The following is a 16,845-nucleotide window of genomic DNA, read 5'->3' on the forward strand; positions in this document are numbered from 1 at the left end:
CACGTGCCTACAGCCCAACCCCAACTGTTATACTAAGGTTGTTATAATATTAAGAATTGTGTCACTGTATCTGTTTTAGATCTCTTTAAATGTATTTTTCATTCTTTTTCTGTGTAACATGCCATGAAGAGCTGAACCAGCTTTAGCACAGGGTGTCAACTTTCAGAAGTGCTGGGCTAGGCAAAGCATAAAGATAGACAAGAACAGCTGTTGTCAGCCCTAAAAGGCCTAAGTGTTATATGATCTGACTGTCTGCTGCTTAGCCTACGTTTGTCTACCTTGTTTGTCATTGTACTGGGGGATGTGGTCGTGTGGACACAATATAAAAACGCTGAAACCTTGCCAAGCTTTGAAGACCTGCGGGAGTGGAAGCCATAAACTCCAACGTCACCTCCGTTGTGACAGAAAAAAGCCATTTCTACACGACCGAATACCCGGGTTAAAGATGAAATGTGACTGGTCTTCCCTGTCATTGTAAAGCGACGTAAGCCACATTAAACAAGCTAAGTATATTCTGTCTTTTCTGTGACTTTGTCGCTGCCTATCGCCATTATACTTTATACTTATTTGACTAAAGGGTTATTAAAACGCCGCAATATAAAAGAACATATTTCCACGGAGCTAACACTCCCATCAGAAACACCATCTCCTCCTAGAATTTTGCAAATTGAAATATGCGATCAATTCAATTAGCCCCTTCCGTTCAGCGTTCTGTCAAAAGGCAAAAACACGTGTAAAGAAAGAAGAATTTCAGCAGACGCAAAGTGGAGGCAAGAAAATATAACATAACATTTGTTGGCTTAAGCAGTGGTATAAACAATCAAAGGAAATGGATGGAGCGATACAGCGTGGCGGAGATACGTGAAGGTTCAGAAAGTCACATAGTGCCCGAAATTAAAAAAAAATAAAAAATAAAAAATTAGTGGTCAGATATCAGTGTCGACCTGAAGATGCAAGTTGAAGCCCACCGCCTGCTTTTTCTGTTTCAGACAATATTAAAAATGCCGACTCCCATGCCGAGGATATGGTGGTCCTGCTGTGCCAAGCACATCTTTGGTCACACACCTCTGCCTCGGAAACTGTTGGGTGATCATCTGGCTGTGTGTGGACGGACTCTGCTCAAGAGTCACAAAATGGATGCTGTAAGAGATGTAGGTGATGAGCTAAGGGATATGAGGGCTGTACTGTGTGACACAGACTACATAATAAGTGAACTGGTTACAAAAGAAACGCTGCATCCGATTAAATGTTTTTACCATCCATCCTCTTCCGCTTATCCGAGGTCGGGTCGCGGGGGGAGCAGCTGGAGCAGAGATGCCCAGACTTCCCTCTCCACGGCCATTTCTTCCAGGGGAATCACAAGGCGTTCCCAGGCCAGCCGAGAGACAAAGTCCCTCCAGCGTGTCCTGGGTCTTCCCCGGGACCTCCTCCTGGTTGGACGTGACCGGAACACCTCACCAGGGAGGCGTCCAGGAGGCATCCTGATCAGATGCCCGAGCCACCTCATCTGACTCCTCTCGATGCTCTACTCTGAGCCCCTCCCGGATGACTGAGCTCCTCACCCTATCTTTAAAGGAGAGCCCAGACACCCTGCGGAGGAAACTCATTTCAGCCGCTTGTATTCGCGATCTCGTTCTTTCGGTCACTACCCATAGCTCATGACCATAGGTGAGGGTAGGAGCGTAGATCGACTGGTAAATTGAGAGCTTTCCCTTACTGCTCAGCTCTTTTTTCACCACGACAGACCGATGCAGAGCCGGGCATCACTGCGAACACCGCACCGATCCGCCTGTCAATCTCAAGCTCCATGTTTTTGCATTCAGCTAATTACATTCAAAGAAAGTTGTAAGTCTGTGTGATTTGGCTGATCAGTTGGTGGGTCAGGTTCATCATAGCGCATCTCTTCAGGTACGGACGGGTAAGTCACGACTGTGTGCCACACAATGAAGCACGTGACTTGCTTACACAATGCGACACACTTAGAGCAGCACATTAAAAGAGAGGAAATTCTATTTACATAAGTGTACCCGATCCTCCACCGTACGCGCCGTACTGCTGCGTCCCGGCCTTTGGATTCGGTTAATCCTCCAAGCTTCTGTATTGTGATATGTATGAAACGTGCCGCACAAACTGCCACGAAGGAGTAATGCAAACACCCTTTAAGTTCTTGATGTTTTCTCTCTTTTTTATTAAATAGTCAAATATTAAAACGGAGAACATACAGTGGTGTGAAAAACTATTTGCCCCCTTCCTGATTTCTTATTCTTTTGCATGTTTGTCACACAAAATGTTTCTGATCATCAAACACATTTAACCATTAGTCAAATATAACACAAGTAAACACAAAATGCAGTTTTTAAATGATGGTTTTTATTATTTAGGGAGAAAAAAATCCAAACCTACATGGCCCTGTGTGAAAAAGTAATTGCCCCCTTGTTCAAAAATCACCTAACTGTGGTGTATCACACCTGAGTTCAATTTCCGTAGCCACCCCCAGGCCTGATTACTGCCACACCTGTTTCCATCAAGAAATCACTTCAATAGGAGCTGCCTGACACAGAGAAGTAGACCAAAAGCACCTCAAAAGCTAGACATCATGCCAAGATCCAAAGAAATTCAGGAACAAATGAGAACAGAAGTCATTGAGATCTATCAGTCTGGTAAAGGTTATAAAGCCATTTCTAAAGCTTTGGGACTCCAGCGAACCACAGTGAGAGCCATTATCCACAAATGGTAAAAACATGGAACAGTGGTGAACCTTCCCAGGAGTGGCCGGCCGACCAAAATTACCCCAAGAGCGCAGAGACGACTCATCCGAGAGGTCACAAAAGACCCCAGGACAACGTCTAAAGAACTGCAGGCCTCACTTGCCTCAATTAAGGTCAGTGTTCACGACTCCACCATAAGAAAGAGACTGGCCTGCAAAAACGGCCTGCATGGCAGATTTCCAAGACGCAAACCACTGTTAAGCAAATGAACATTAGGGCTCGTCTCAATTTTGCTAAGAAACATCTCAATGATTGCCAAGACTTTTGGGAAAATACCTTGTGGACTGATGAGACTAAAGTTGAACTTTTTGGAAGGCAAATGTCCCGTTACATCTGGCGTAAAAGGAACACAGCATTTCAGAAAAAGAACATCATACCAACAGTAAAATATGGTGGTGGTAGTGTGATGGTCTGGGGTTATTTTGCTGCTTCAGGACCTGGAAGGCTTGCTGTGATAGATGGAACCATGAATTCTACTGTCTACCAAAAATCCTGAAGGAGAATGTCCGGCCATCTGTTCGGCAACTCAAGCTGAAGCGATCTTGGGTGCTGCAACAGGACAATGACCCAAAACACACCAGCAAATCCACCTCTGAATGGCTGAAGAAAAACAAAATGAAGACTTTGGAGTGGCCTAGTCAAAGTCCTGGCCTGAATCCAATTGAGATGCTATGGCGTGACCTTAAAAAGGCGCTTCATGCTAGAAAACCCTCAAATAAAGCTGAATTACAACAATTCTGCAAAGACGAGTGGGCCAAAATTCCTCCAGAGCGCTGTAAAAGACTCATTGCAAGTTATCGCAAACGCTTGATTGCAGGTATTGCTGCTAAGGGTGGCCCAACCAGTTATTAGGTTCAGGGGGCAATTACTTTTTCACACAGGGCCATGTAGGTTTGGTAAATAATAAAAACCATCATTTAAAAACTGCATTTTGTGTTTACTTGTGTTATATTTGACTAATGTTTAAATGTGTTTGATGATCAGAAACATTTTGTGTGACAAACATGCAAAAGAATAAGAAATCAGGAAGGGGGCAAATAGTTTTTCACACCACTGTAAAAAGTGACAACTCAAGCTCTGCGATTCCTCCTCCTCTCACTGTAACACAACGAATACTGCAATCAATCTAAATTGCAACGACATGCATAGCTCAATATACAAATAAAAAAATAACTTACCTGAAATATTAAAACGGAGAACATAAAAAGTGACAATTCAAGCTCCGTGATTCCAATAGAAAACCACATGGAAACGCTGTTGGACGCTCACGTTAACACATAACCAAAATTAATAGGAAAGCATTCAAAACATTTCAAAACAACTGTATACAACAAAAATCATATTACAATTACTGTCATATACTAAAAAAAAATAACTAAAACAATTTAAAATAATTTACTTCATTTTACCACACAGAGAAAAACAGCGTACTTACCTCCTGTCACAGTAACACAGCGCACACCGGTGACGTAACATTAACACGATAAACAGAGTAGAGAAATAGAACAGGAAAACATACAACACAATGAATGAGATCAGGATTTGGTGAAGCTCCAAACAACTAAACTTTTTATTTTATACACCTGTTACGTTAGCAAATTCCTTCTCAGTATAGCATAATGACAGCTCCGAGCGACACAAGGGACCGATTCTCGGCTCTTTACTTTGAGGTGACTCGCCATCCTTAAAAGGACTGCTTGCCTGTGCAGTGCCGCCGTTTTTATGGGCTCTCCAGCTATAGACGATGTCATGGCAGCTCATTCTTTTGGTGGTTTTAAATTTCGGGAAGTTCTTAACAAAGCGGCTGTTCACAAGTTGCCATCCCATCCTATTCTCCAGTTGCTCTTTCCTTGTTTGCTCACATGCCTCTTTTCCTTTTATTTCATTTAACTTTTTACTTTTGTATAAACCTGCTGAAAAATGTCTCCAAACAAAAACACAGAAAGCACATTTTTATTCTGTTAAACTCCCGCCAAAGTCTATGGATGATCCATCACAGCCTTGCGTGTTGGCACAGCCATCATTTGGACTCATTTGGTGTTTATTGATTAGAAAATACAAACGTGGCGATTCACAGCCCATTTTCCACTTTGCCAAATCACTTCCTCTAAAAAGCATTAGAGCGCTCAGCACTCTTGTCATCTATGAAAAGCAAACTATTTTGTGCAGAAACTATTCCAGTATGCTGGGGACGGCATTGTTAATTATTAACTGAACACACGGCATCAGCGGTCGACTTTGCTCTTTTCGAGTTGCACAAAGGTGTTCTCGTTTCTACAAGTAGTAATCCCCCCGCCCCCCAAGAAAAATTACATCTTTGAGCACAACGCTGCATAGGGAGTGACGGCTGACCCGGGTGCAGTGAGTACTCTTGTCATCACCACCACCCCACTTGGCTTGTTCCTCAGGTCCCGAGGTACTGAGGTCAAAGAGTGAGCCTGAGGAGAGTCTTGGGGGAAGGAGAACTGGCAATGCGGCCACTACACCATTAGTGAGTTTTAAAAAATAAAAAATACATGCACTCCAGGGGGGCACGTTTAGCACTACGCAAACACAGCGCCCGTCGTTGAAAAAGGCCCTGGTGATGACGCTACAATGACAAGTCAGACTTTGATGGGAAAGCACTGGCACAAGAAATAGAAGTGTTCCCAGTTTTTTTCTAAAATGAACATGACCACACTGGAATGGTTCTTTTTCTCGCAAAAGACCCCCCTAATTTTAATTAAACACGTGGAGTGCCCTCAGGATTGTATTGCAGCCACCACTCCCATAACTGTTAGCGTCTGCAGGGAGAGAAGCTTCTGAAACCTGTAGCACCAAAAAAAAAAAAAGACTTGGTCTACAATGTCACAGGAGCGTCAGGGACGGGTCATGTGATACGATGACGTTAAAAATGATTTTGCTGCAAGAAGGTCAAGGCGTGTCCAATTTAAATAAATATATATATATATATATATATATATATATATATATATATATATATATATACACACATACATATAATAAATTATTATTAGTTGCATTTATATAGTGCTTTTCTCACTACTCAAAGCGCTCAGCAATTGCAGGTTAAGGGCCTTGCTCAAGGGCCCAACAGCGCAGAGTCCTTATTGGCATTTACAGGATTTGAACTGGCAACCTTCCGATTGCCAGTGCAGATCCCTAGCCTCAGAGCTATAAATAAATAAATATATATCTTTATATATAATTTGATACTATCTGTATGTATGGTGTTCGCTTCAGTACCCCGTATTTATGGTCGCGTCAATTTGATACTATCAGTATGTATGGTGTTCGCGTCGATACCCGTATGTATGGTGTTCGTGTCAATTTGATACTATCTGTATGTATGGCGTTTGCGTCGATACCCGTATGTATGGTGTTCGCGTCGTCGATACCCGTATGTATGGTGTTCGTGTCAATTTGATACTATCTGTATGTATGGCGTTTGCGTCGATACCCGTATGTATGGTGTTCGCGTCGTCAATACCCGTACGTATGGTGTTCGCATCAATACCCGTACGTATGGTGTTCGCGTCAATACCCCGTATGTATGGAGTTTGCGTCAATTTGTTACTATCTGTATGTATGGTGTTCACCTCAATACCTCGATTCAATACAAGTTAGAACCACACAATGGGACTCTGCCTCAGTAGTTAGAAGATAACATGGCAAACGCGGATGCAGTATTGCATGATTGGCTAAGAATGTTCGAATGTTTCAGTGACGCCGCTGGATGGTCGAGTATAGTAAGTCGGTGTCGGTTCGAGCAGATGACAGTAAGTTCGGTTGGTTTTTGGAACGTTGGTTTGGTGGGGCGTACTTTCCAGGACTAACATTGTTGACTGACTTGAACCCTTCGACAACTCCGGAACCGTAAGTAATTTAGAACGTATCGTCATTTGCTTGGTACGGCAAAATTTATCTTTGGGCAGTTCAGTTTTGGCATCCGTCCTTCTGACATCTGTTGGCAAACTGAGTAATGATGGCTGGGTGTCAACAACGGTCATTGTTTACATTTTAGCCGATCTCAGATCTAAAATGACCACACTGACATAATTATTACTCTGACTTTGATTAGAGTCGTAAAACATGGTTTGTTTTGAAAATTTGTTTGCTGGAAAAAATCAAATGAGGTGCACCGAAGAGCTGAGTTCACGTCTCGCAGCCCCGTTTAAACAGGAAGCTCTTCATTACATCGGCCGAAAAGGTCTATTTTAAGCACACATCAGTGCCATGATAATAAAATAATTTCAAAGACTTAACAAAATAATTAATTCTCTGCAGAGAAAGTATGGATTTCATACGGCTCAGTTAAGTTCCTCCATTTGCCAGGGATAGGTTTCTAATCTCATTTACTTGTTGTACTTCCTTTTTCTATATAAAGTTGGCAGAGTCTGTTGAATAAGTTATTTACATGTAAAGCAGTTCTATTTTATTATATTGTCCCATACAAGTTTTCTATGTTTTAGTACATGCACCATTTACATGCAAAAGAGTCCCACTATTGTATTATTCTATTTACACATACTTATGTTTAATTAAATAAGTGATTAACTTGTGTTAGTAGCACATTATGTGCCGGTGTACTGGGGGACAGATTTTCTTGCCTAAACAGGTCAGAAACGGCCCTGCCTTTAGTCTCCTCCCTCCGAACCAACTTCACTCCGCATGTCTGCCCCCCACTTAAGCCTTACCCTGAATAAGCAGGGGGCGTCCGCCCCTTACAATTAGAAGCCTCCCCTTCCAGCCCTCCCATTCTCTCAAAAGTTAGAAGGTGTCTGCCTGCACGTCGCCGGTTTATGTAATTGAACATCTGATTGTCCGTAGATACTTCCCTGTGCCCCAATTGCAGCTGTGACACACGGGTTGCACTCTGCTGACACAGTGTATGCCAAAACAGTGGAGAAGGGTCTGGCTGCAGACCGTGCACGCTCAGCCACATGCACGCTCAGCCACATGCACGCTCAGCCACATGCACGCTCAGCCACTGACGTCAGATGCACGCTCAGCCACAACAGGAAGTGCAACCGGGGAGTCGTTTCCCGATTGCTAAGTTGGTACGTTTGCTAGTTATAGTCTTACCATTTATGAACTATATGGAATATCCTTAATATACAGGCTGGTCTGTGTTGGTTTATTAACAGGTTTACCATTTTAACAGATCAAGTTAGCCAAGGTAAATGCTTGCCTGTTATTGTAATTACTAGCATCATGACCGTGGTAGCGTAGCGAGAGCGCTGATGTTTACAGTGTGCTAGTTTAGTGTTCCCGCTGTTATCCCAAGGAAAAAATCAATTATGCAACCATCATAACTTGCTAACATTATTTAAATTCAATGTATACAGTATTTATGTGTGAATAAAGAGTAAAATGAAAACAAATAGAACAATTATGTGTCGTTAATAATCTTATATATCAAAACTGTAATATGTACTATACTTTACAAGTCATGAGGTACCAAACTATGATTAATAAATGGTGGAGGGAAAAGGACATTGGACACATCAGTAATCAAATGTTTATATATTAATATAAACATAAGGAACCCCCAAAAAAAAAAACTCCAACAACAACAAAACACATACCATTAAAAAACATGAATTTAGTTAAGGAGGCAGCAGTACATAGTGAACTTCCTGCAATCCACCATTTCTTCTAAAAATCTGTGCATGTCTTGCACATAGCTAAACCCAAAACAAAATGGAGCCAGAACATCATGGGGGTATTTTTCATACGTGGATTACTTGTTTAAGCGAATGTAATTGTTGACGATTTGACCTGATCCTGGACCTGTCGGTTTTTTGAAACTCTTGCTGGATGTGTTGTCATAGCAGCACATCCAAATCCTCAAACCTGTTCGGAGCAGGTCTGTTCTGTGTAAACGAGGATTAGCTCACACACTTCATCAGTTTCTATGCATGGAATTCATTCAGTCATGGCTTTGCCATTCATGAATGAGCTACTAATTGATATCGGTGTGCAAAATTATAAGAAGAGAATTTCGAGAGGGTTTTGCGCGATCGGCAAGATCCTTTATTGCTCCCGGAGGAAATTCTTTTCGAAAGATACAGATGCCGCTTTAAAGGGGGAATATTGTAACTCAAAGATTTATTAGCACCTTATATTCGAAGTCAAACTCGGCGAAGTCGGGCTCTCACAACCACACACACAGTATGCATTATTTTGAGGTTTTTTGCAAGCGGCACTTTTTTTATATACTGTAGGCGATGCGGAAAATCGATCTAAAAGTGCAGTTTGCCAGGCAATTCGTAAAGTCTGTTCGGCTCTGAAATATTTCCTTCGGGTTTTCTTAGTGTTTCCTGGACACCTGCGTGTGCAGACAATAAAAGAGGCGTTTCATGCCATTGCAGGTACACAGGCAACAACACCCACAGCTCCATAAAGAATCTCACGATAAGCCTAACATTCTCCTTACCCAGGATTTCCAAATGTGATTGGGGCACATGGGACTGATCAGAGTGGAGTTTGATCAAACATTATTTGGAAAATGTACCTCTCCTCCTGATGAATAATCAGACACAGTGTCTTCATCAAATATTTGACCTTCGTCAATATCTCGTTGGTCAGACACGGGTTCTAAGGATATGACATTCCCTGCAACTGACCCAACAAAAAAATAAATAAAAAATTCCCTCAGAAACAGGGCGATGGGCATTTTGCTGGAGAGCCAACTCTTCTGTAGGGGTTAGGTCTGGACCACGTAGACCTACATCTGATTTTTGCTTGTCTGCCTTCTTATTAGCTTTAAAATGAATGTTTCTTATATATGATTCTTTATGTCAACAATTCTTTAAATAGTTATATACCAATATTTGCCAGTTTGAACTATATTCTTGTACTTCACTTTAACTTGTTCCCATGTTCTCCTTGTGCTCACGTTTGATCTGGAATTATGACATTAAATAATAATTAATCTGACACATAGGAAATGAAACGCTGCATTCAGTAAATACAATACACACTACTTAGCGTTTAATTTGTCTTCTGGTTTGGGCTGCTTTTGCAGTGTTACCCCTTGTGCATATTAAATCTTGAAATTCTTCATATCCTTCGAATAAAAGGTCCTGCTCTGCTTGTGTAAAAAAAAATGTACCCGTTCTTTCGTCATTTTGTCACAACCTATCAGAGACTTGCTAATCATGTTTTCTAGACTGAATATATACAGGGTTTTCACTCAGCGCGGGCGCGCGCAGTCATCTCGGATGATTAGATTCAGCGAGACTAATCTACTACACGGCTGCATTTGAAAAACTGACTTATCCCAGATAAACTTCACCGGCATTAACTCATCCAAGATGAGGCATCTGATCTCGGATGATTTAAGTGACGTACGGAAAATACCCCCCATCTCTATTAACTAGTGAATCTTCCTCTGCATTCATTGTTTTGTACTCCTGCAGAGCCTTCCCAGCATCTTCTTTCATAGTCAGTATCTGGAGCAACTGGACCAGACCAATGAATTGGTGTTGGCTGTCACTGCACCACAGACTGGCTGTTTTGCGTGTGCAAGGACAGATACCTTAGACAGGAATAAAAGTCTGGTGTATTTATGTAAATGTGTTTTATGCAATTATTATTGATAAAAACTGATAAAAAAATGTACTTGTTCTTCTGGCGGTATTGACGCATCCTCACAGTAAAGTATAGTACGTATTACAGTTCTGATATATAAGATTATTAACGACACAGAATTGTTCTATTTGTTTTCATTTTACTCTTTATTCACACGTAAATACTGTATACATTAAATTTAAATAATGTTAGCAAGTTATGATGGTTGCATAATTGATTTTTTCCTTGGGATAACAGCGGGAACACTAAACTAGCACGCTGTAAACATCAGCGCTCTCGCTACGCTACCACGGCCATGATGCTAGTAATTACAATAACAGGCAAGCATTTACCTTGGCTAACTTGATCTGTTAAAATGGTAAACCTGTTAATAAACCAACACAGACCAGCCTGTATATTAAGAATATTCCATATAGTTCATAAATGGTAAGACTATAACTAGCAAACGTACCAACTTAGCAATCGGGAAACGACTCCCCGGTTGCACTTCCTGTTGTGGCTGAGCGTGCATCTGACGTCAGTGGCTGAGAGGGCACGGTCTGCAGCCAGACCCTGTTGGAACAGTGGCGTAGCTAGGGGCGGTCTGCTCCGGGCGGCACATTTTTGGGGGCGGCATTATTGGCCAAAAGGCTCAGTACAATTCGTGTGTAAGCAGCAAGATTCGGAAAAATAACACTCATGAATGAAAATAAGTAAAATTCTCTGATTTGTATCCACAAATACTTCAAAAATAATTTTCACTGTCCTGTGACGGCATCAGACATGGCAGTTGAAATTTATGAGACAATAAGAAAAATAAACATTACACCGATAATAATTTCTAGGAAGATAAATTAATTTACAGTTTATAATTTCGTTTCGTTATCAATCCGAATGCGTCCTTGCTCTGCGCAGAAAACATCCCCATCTATCACTTGTACACTACACTGGTTCTTGTTTTCGCAGCGTAATTTTATCAAACTAATAATTAGAACACGGCTTATCAGTGCGTCTATACGATATTCTTGTCTTGCTGATGCTTGTACATAATTATATGTGGAAAAATTATTGCGGTTTCTCTATATATGAATAAATCTATGCCAAATATGTCTTAATTTCTCTCTATACGTCATTTTAATTTTCTATTTAAATAGATTAAAATATTCAGATATGTTGCAGGGCGGCAAATTGAAGAACCGCCCTGCCCCGAGAGGCAGTACGCCACTGTGCCACAATAAATATCTACACCCTAACCTCAATTGTGATTCATAAATCCTTACCAATCATGACCAATAACAACAATTCTAACACTTCTGCGGAGTTTTAAAACATTCGCACAGGTGCCAAGATGGCTGTCCTTTAAATGCTGGGTTGTTTTTAATGCGCTCTTTGGCCTCGATTGCATTACATTTGATTTGTCTCCGCGAGTGTGTATGTTGGAGCACCAAAGACTCCTCACCCGGTCCTGCCCACGACCCTCCGCATGTCTACGTGGGATTTCCTGCTGGGTAAGTTCTTGTGAAATTCGCAACCTGGAATCCAAGATTTTTTGCGAATCCCTACGCACACTAAACTTGGACGGAATTTTAGTGACGGGACGGAAAGAGTGAGCGGCTAAACACGGCAGCCTGCGTGAACGCAAACGAAAGAGTGAAAGTGGGCGGCCGGCGGAGTGCCGTCACCATTAACACTACAAGCAGACCTCTGCGACTCTCGTCACTCTTTCACTCATCATCTCGTCCTTTTTAAATCCCCTTTTCTGATTCATCGCCCGCACGCTGTCTTTTTTCGTCTCCTTTTCATTCCACTCGCGTCATGCCCCACTCTTCTCTTTTCTCTCAACTCCCACCCCGCTCAATGCTCCCTTTGCTTACCGCCACTCTCGCTTCTTTCTCGATTTTTCTCTCTTTTTTTGGCTCCCCTCTCTCTGAAAATGCCGACCTGCGCCTCGTATGTCAGCCCAAGCCGCCAGCTGAAAGAATCAAACAAAAGCGGAACAAAACGAGTCATCAAAGAGCGACTCCGCGGTCAGAAGGGGTTCCTGTGCGAAACTGCTGGTAAACACCGCCATCTAATGGATGGAGGGAGGATAATTAACAAACTTAACAGGATTTCTCTGTTCCTTAGACTTGTTTTTATTGAATTGTGCAATACTATTTAATAATTAGGACCCGCAAAGTTATGAAACGTATTTTCTGCACAAAAGGAAATGACAATTCAAATTAAAATATGCAAGTTGCCATTTATTCTACAGAGGTCTTCTAAAAAGGTATACATCTATTGGATATTCATTTTCAGCATGAACAGTAATGAGACTGCAAAATGAAAAGCGAAACATGTCATGCCGGCTGATTGTCTCCTCACCGCTACTGTAAATGTGCTAACCTGTACAGCCAGTTTATTATCCTAAGGGTAGTTTCCCCGGCTGTAAAACCCAACCGACTTTGGATAAGAGCGAGTATCCACAGAACGTAACCGATCGCTTGAGCAGCCCGAATGATTTTGTGCAGCGGACTAGCTTTGCACCAAAGACGGGGTCGAGGAAACTGAACAGACCCCGATTTCTGATAACTCACAAGGTCCGAAGACACAGCAAATTAAAATCCATGAAAATTTCAGTGTGACTACAATCAATGTAAAGAACGTCAATGAATATCCAGATGCAGATATTAAGATCATCGCCATACAGGAGCACAGACACATTTTCAACGAGACTCACCTTGGAAACATCAAGAAAGAATAGACTTGAGATCACAGATGGCTGGAAATCGACTCCTTGGCCACAACTCAAGGAACTGGAGGAGCTGGGATCTTTCTCAAATGGAGCATTGCAAAGACACTAACCCCGACACCCACAAAAAGTGAACGATATAATAAATGCCATCCAATCCAAAGCTATATATCAATCGTCTCGATATGTACTCCTACAAACTGTACCAAGGACAAGGAAAAAGACCAACTTTACAAGGACATTAAAGCTGCTCTTGCCACAACCTCACCTCATCACCTCGTTATCATTCTCTGCGGCTTTAAGAATTGGACCTCTCAGCCAGCTCACCAACCCAAGTATAGTTGGTGGACATATCACGAGTCTACAAATGATAATGGACATGGCATGACCGACTTGTGTGAAACCAAACATCTACGACCGGTGCATAGTCGTTTCAAACATCGAAGCGGGAGGCTATGGACCTGCTGGGAGAATCCAAACTATCACCTGGAAGATCCTTCTGTGTAGCTCAATCACACAGCAAATGGCTCAACTCATTCAACAGCGTAAACGTGAATACAGATCATTGAATCGTCTGCATGAAAATCTAAGTCAGCCTTTGTACAAAACCCAACTGGGCTTCACTCAGGGTCTCCAGACACGCCGAGTGGATAAACTCACCCTGTAATACAAACAGCTGGACTTTGAGAAGATCAGTCAGACAAACAAGGAGGTGACTTGCGAAGGCTTGGAAATGAAAGTTTGTCTTTGCTCGGTGAAAATCAGGCAGAGAGATTAATATTTACTTATTGGGCTGATGTCTTTATCTGAGGGGACTTACAACATTTATAATACAACTGGTTCCATTTCTTTTGGTTCATTTGGTTCAATTGGAACACAGGCGGGTGGAGTGACTTGGGTGGAGGGTCACGTGGTTTCAGTAGTGGGATTCAAACCCACAACCTCAGACCTTGAAGTCCAAAGCCTTAACGACTTCACCACACTACCTGATTTAAAGAGAGAGACCCCTTCTGAGGAAACACTCAAAGTAATGTGAGACCTGAGGGGAGGTGTTGAAGATATGGCAAACTCTTCTTTTTCTTCTTCTTCTTCTTCTTCTTGGTCCATAGGCTCAATGCCCATAGCTGTCGACCATCCACTGCATCAGATGGTGCCACTGAGCTCTGTCTCTTGCTATTGTTTAGCAACAATATTCTTGCTGGTCCAGTCTTCCAGGTCATCTGCCCACTCTTGTCGTGGCCTTCCCTTTCTATTTGTGCCAGCCATGTGTCCAAACATAACTATTTTAACAAGCCTGTTGTCTCTCATTTTTGTGATGTGTCTGAATAAATTCATTTTACATTTGACAGTCTTTTGTGCTATGTTCTTTTTCACACCCACTTGTCGTCTCACTGACTCATTTGGGACCCTTTGTTGCCATCGAATGTTCAGTGCTCTTCTGTAACTGTGCATTTCGAAAGCCAGTAGCCAGTCTCTATCTTGTAGTTTGAGGGTCGGTCCATGTCTCTGTTGCGTAAAGTAGAACGTTGAAAATGCACGACTGTATTACATAGATTTTTGTATCCTGTCTGACATTTTTAGTCCTCCCTTGATCCTCTTGAATCCATCCTGAGACCCCATTGCTTTCACAATCCAGCAACTGATTTTCTTACATCTGATGTTACCAGGCTGCCCAAGTAATCAGACTGTGTGACATTCTCTGACTCTTCATTGTCCAGCCTAAATGGTTGCCCAGTTGACTCTCGACTTCATACCACTGACTTTGTTTTCTTGCGGCTGATATTCAGTCCCATTGTCTGACTATCCTCATACAGCACTCCTCGACTCTGTTGTAGTTGTAGAGCCCATCTTCTTCAATCAGGTCAATGTCTTCAGTGCTTTTGAAGTGGTCAATATTATATGATGATCACCCCTTTGTGCTTGTCTTCATTTTGATTCAGCACCCTCTCCAAATCTCTCCCTATATAAATATATAAAATCCAACATCTATCTGTCTGTATGTCTGTCCGCTTTTCACAAGAGAACTACTTAATGGATTTAGATCGGGTTATTTTCTAGAATTTGCTTGAAGATTCTGGTTGATTTTGGGACTTCTCTCATTGCGCTGTGTAGCATAGTTCACTTGCAGGATTGATATATTCGTGCTAATCTGAGGCAAAGGCTGGAGGCCAAGGGGAGGAGGAAGAGTGATGTCAGGAGTGGGGAGTCGTTCTGCCTCTGTGTTTTGGAGCGTACCTTGTCTCCACTTAGCTAGCGATACCTTTTCGTTTATTGATTTTTAAAGTTTGTCCTGTTTCACTACTGTCCACAGGGAATGGCTAGAAGGAAATAAAGAGTAGTGGAAACATCAGGTCTCCCTGTTTCGTGCCAGCTGTTTGTCTGAACCACTCACCTAGCTCTTGTTGTACCGGTCTTGCCACCTTATTGTCTACTGAAAATGATCTCAACACCATGCCTTATAGTGTCGAATGCATGCAGTAAGCAGAAAAGAGCAGGGCTGGGCTGTTAACATAGAATTCAAGTCAATTCCATCCATATTTGGAAGTAGCAGAAGCAACAGGTGTTGTCCAGGTTAGGAATTTTAAGGTAGAAGTTTCTAACATCTATAAATGGAGTTTCTGGAATTGTACCCTTTCAGAGACACACTACTTGAATTGAATTGATGTTGGGGCTTCAAATACAATAAAGGGGGGGCACCCTTAAAACTCACTGCAGTAAGGAACTCCATTCTCTCAAAAGGTAGCATCCCAGGATCCAAATTTTAAGAAGGTGAGGAAATTTGACAAACGAGAGGAGAACATTCAAACCATCAAACTGGTTTCTTTAGCTAATAGCCAAGCTCTCTCAGTATCTTATCCAGATTCTTCTTACAGGTTCTCAAGGTTTCTGCTTCAACTCGCATGCTCCTAACCTCCCTCTCTCTCTCCATATCTCGTTAGTTTACAGTGACGTGCGGTGAGGTTCATTGCTGGTGAGGCACTGACTCCTTCAGAGTGAGATTTACAAATATATAAACACCAAAGAGTAGCTTATGGACTATTCAATTGGCAGCCAGCATGAACACTGACTACTGGTTATGTTTCATATCTCATCAGCATTCTTTAGACACACATAGACACGTAAAGCGCATATTTGGATATGAAAGAACATTACATTTATAACGGTGAGAGAGAGAGTGGAGGGAGCACATTGACTCCTCACCCTCCATGTGTTTCAAATCCATCCATCCATTTTCCAACCCGTTGAATCCAAACACAGGGTCACGGGGGTCTGCTGGAGCCAATCCCAGCCAACACAGAGCGCAAGGCAGGAGCCAATCTCGCGCTGGGTGCCAACCCACCGCAGGACACACACATCCACACTCACATACCAAGCACACACTAGGGACAATTTAGAATCGCCAATCCACCTAACCTGAATGTCTTTGGACTGTGGGAGGAAACCCACGCAGACATGGGGAGAACATGCAAACTCGCTGTTGCAATTCCACAATTCACACTCATTCAATACAAATGAAAGTATAGAGAGGTGTATGAAAAAATGCAGATTTCAATTTTGACTTTAATTGAAATATTTAGTTGTTTTAAAAAGCTTTTCATTCTGATGCTTTAATCAACTTTAATACAGACTGTTCACCAAAAGGTGCCCTGTAGTGGGCTGGCACCTTGCCCAGGGTTTGTTTACTGCCTTGTGCCATGTGTTGGCTGGGATTGGCTCCAGCAGTCCCCTGTGACCCTGTAGTTAGGATATAACAGGTTGGATAATGGATAG

At 42.2% G+C, this 16,845-nt stretch overlaps 1 protein-coding gene across 1 annotated transcript in view; it reads right to left on the reverse strand.

The window, feature by feature from the left end:
- LOC120528144 (zinc finger and SCAN domain-containing protein 22-like) overlaps positions 1–12,328 on the reverse strand; it is a 28,569-nt gene extending 16,241 nt beyond the window's left edge. Inside the window, exon 1 of the mRNA XM_039752206.1 lies at positions 12,218–12,328. The gene's annotated coding sequence lies outside the window, so the exon portion shown is untranslated. The remainder of the gene's footprint in view (positions 1–12,217) is intronic.
- Positions 12,329–16,845: the final 4,517 nt, after the last annotated feature.

The sequence above is a fragment of the Polypterus senegalus genome, chromosome 4, assembly GCF_016835505.1.
Source record: "Polypterus senegalus isolate Bchr_013 chromosome 4, ASM1683550v1, whole genome shotgun sequence".
Classification (NCBI taxonomy): domain Eukaryota; kingdom Metazoa; phylum Chordata; class Cladistia; order Polypteriformes; family Polypteridae; genus Polypterus; species Polypterus senegalus.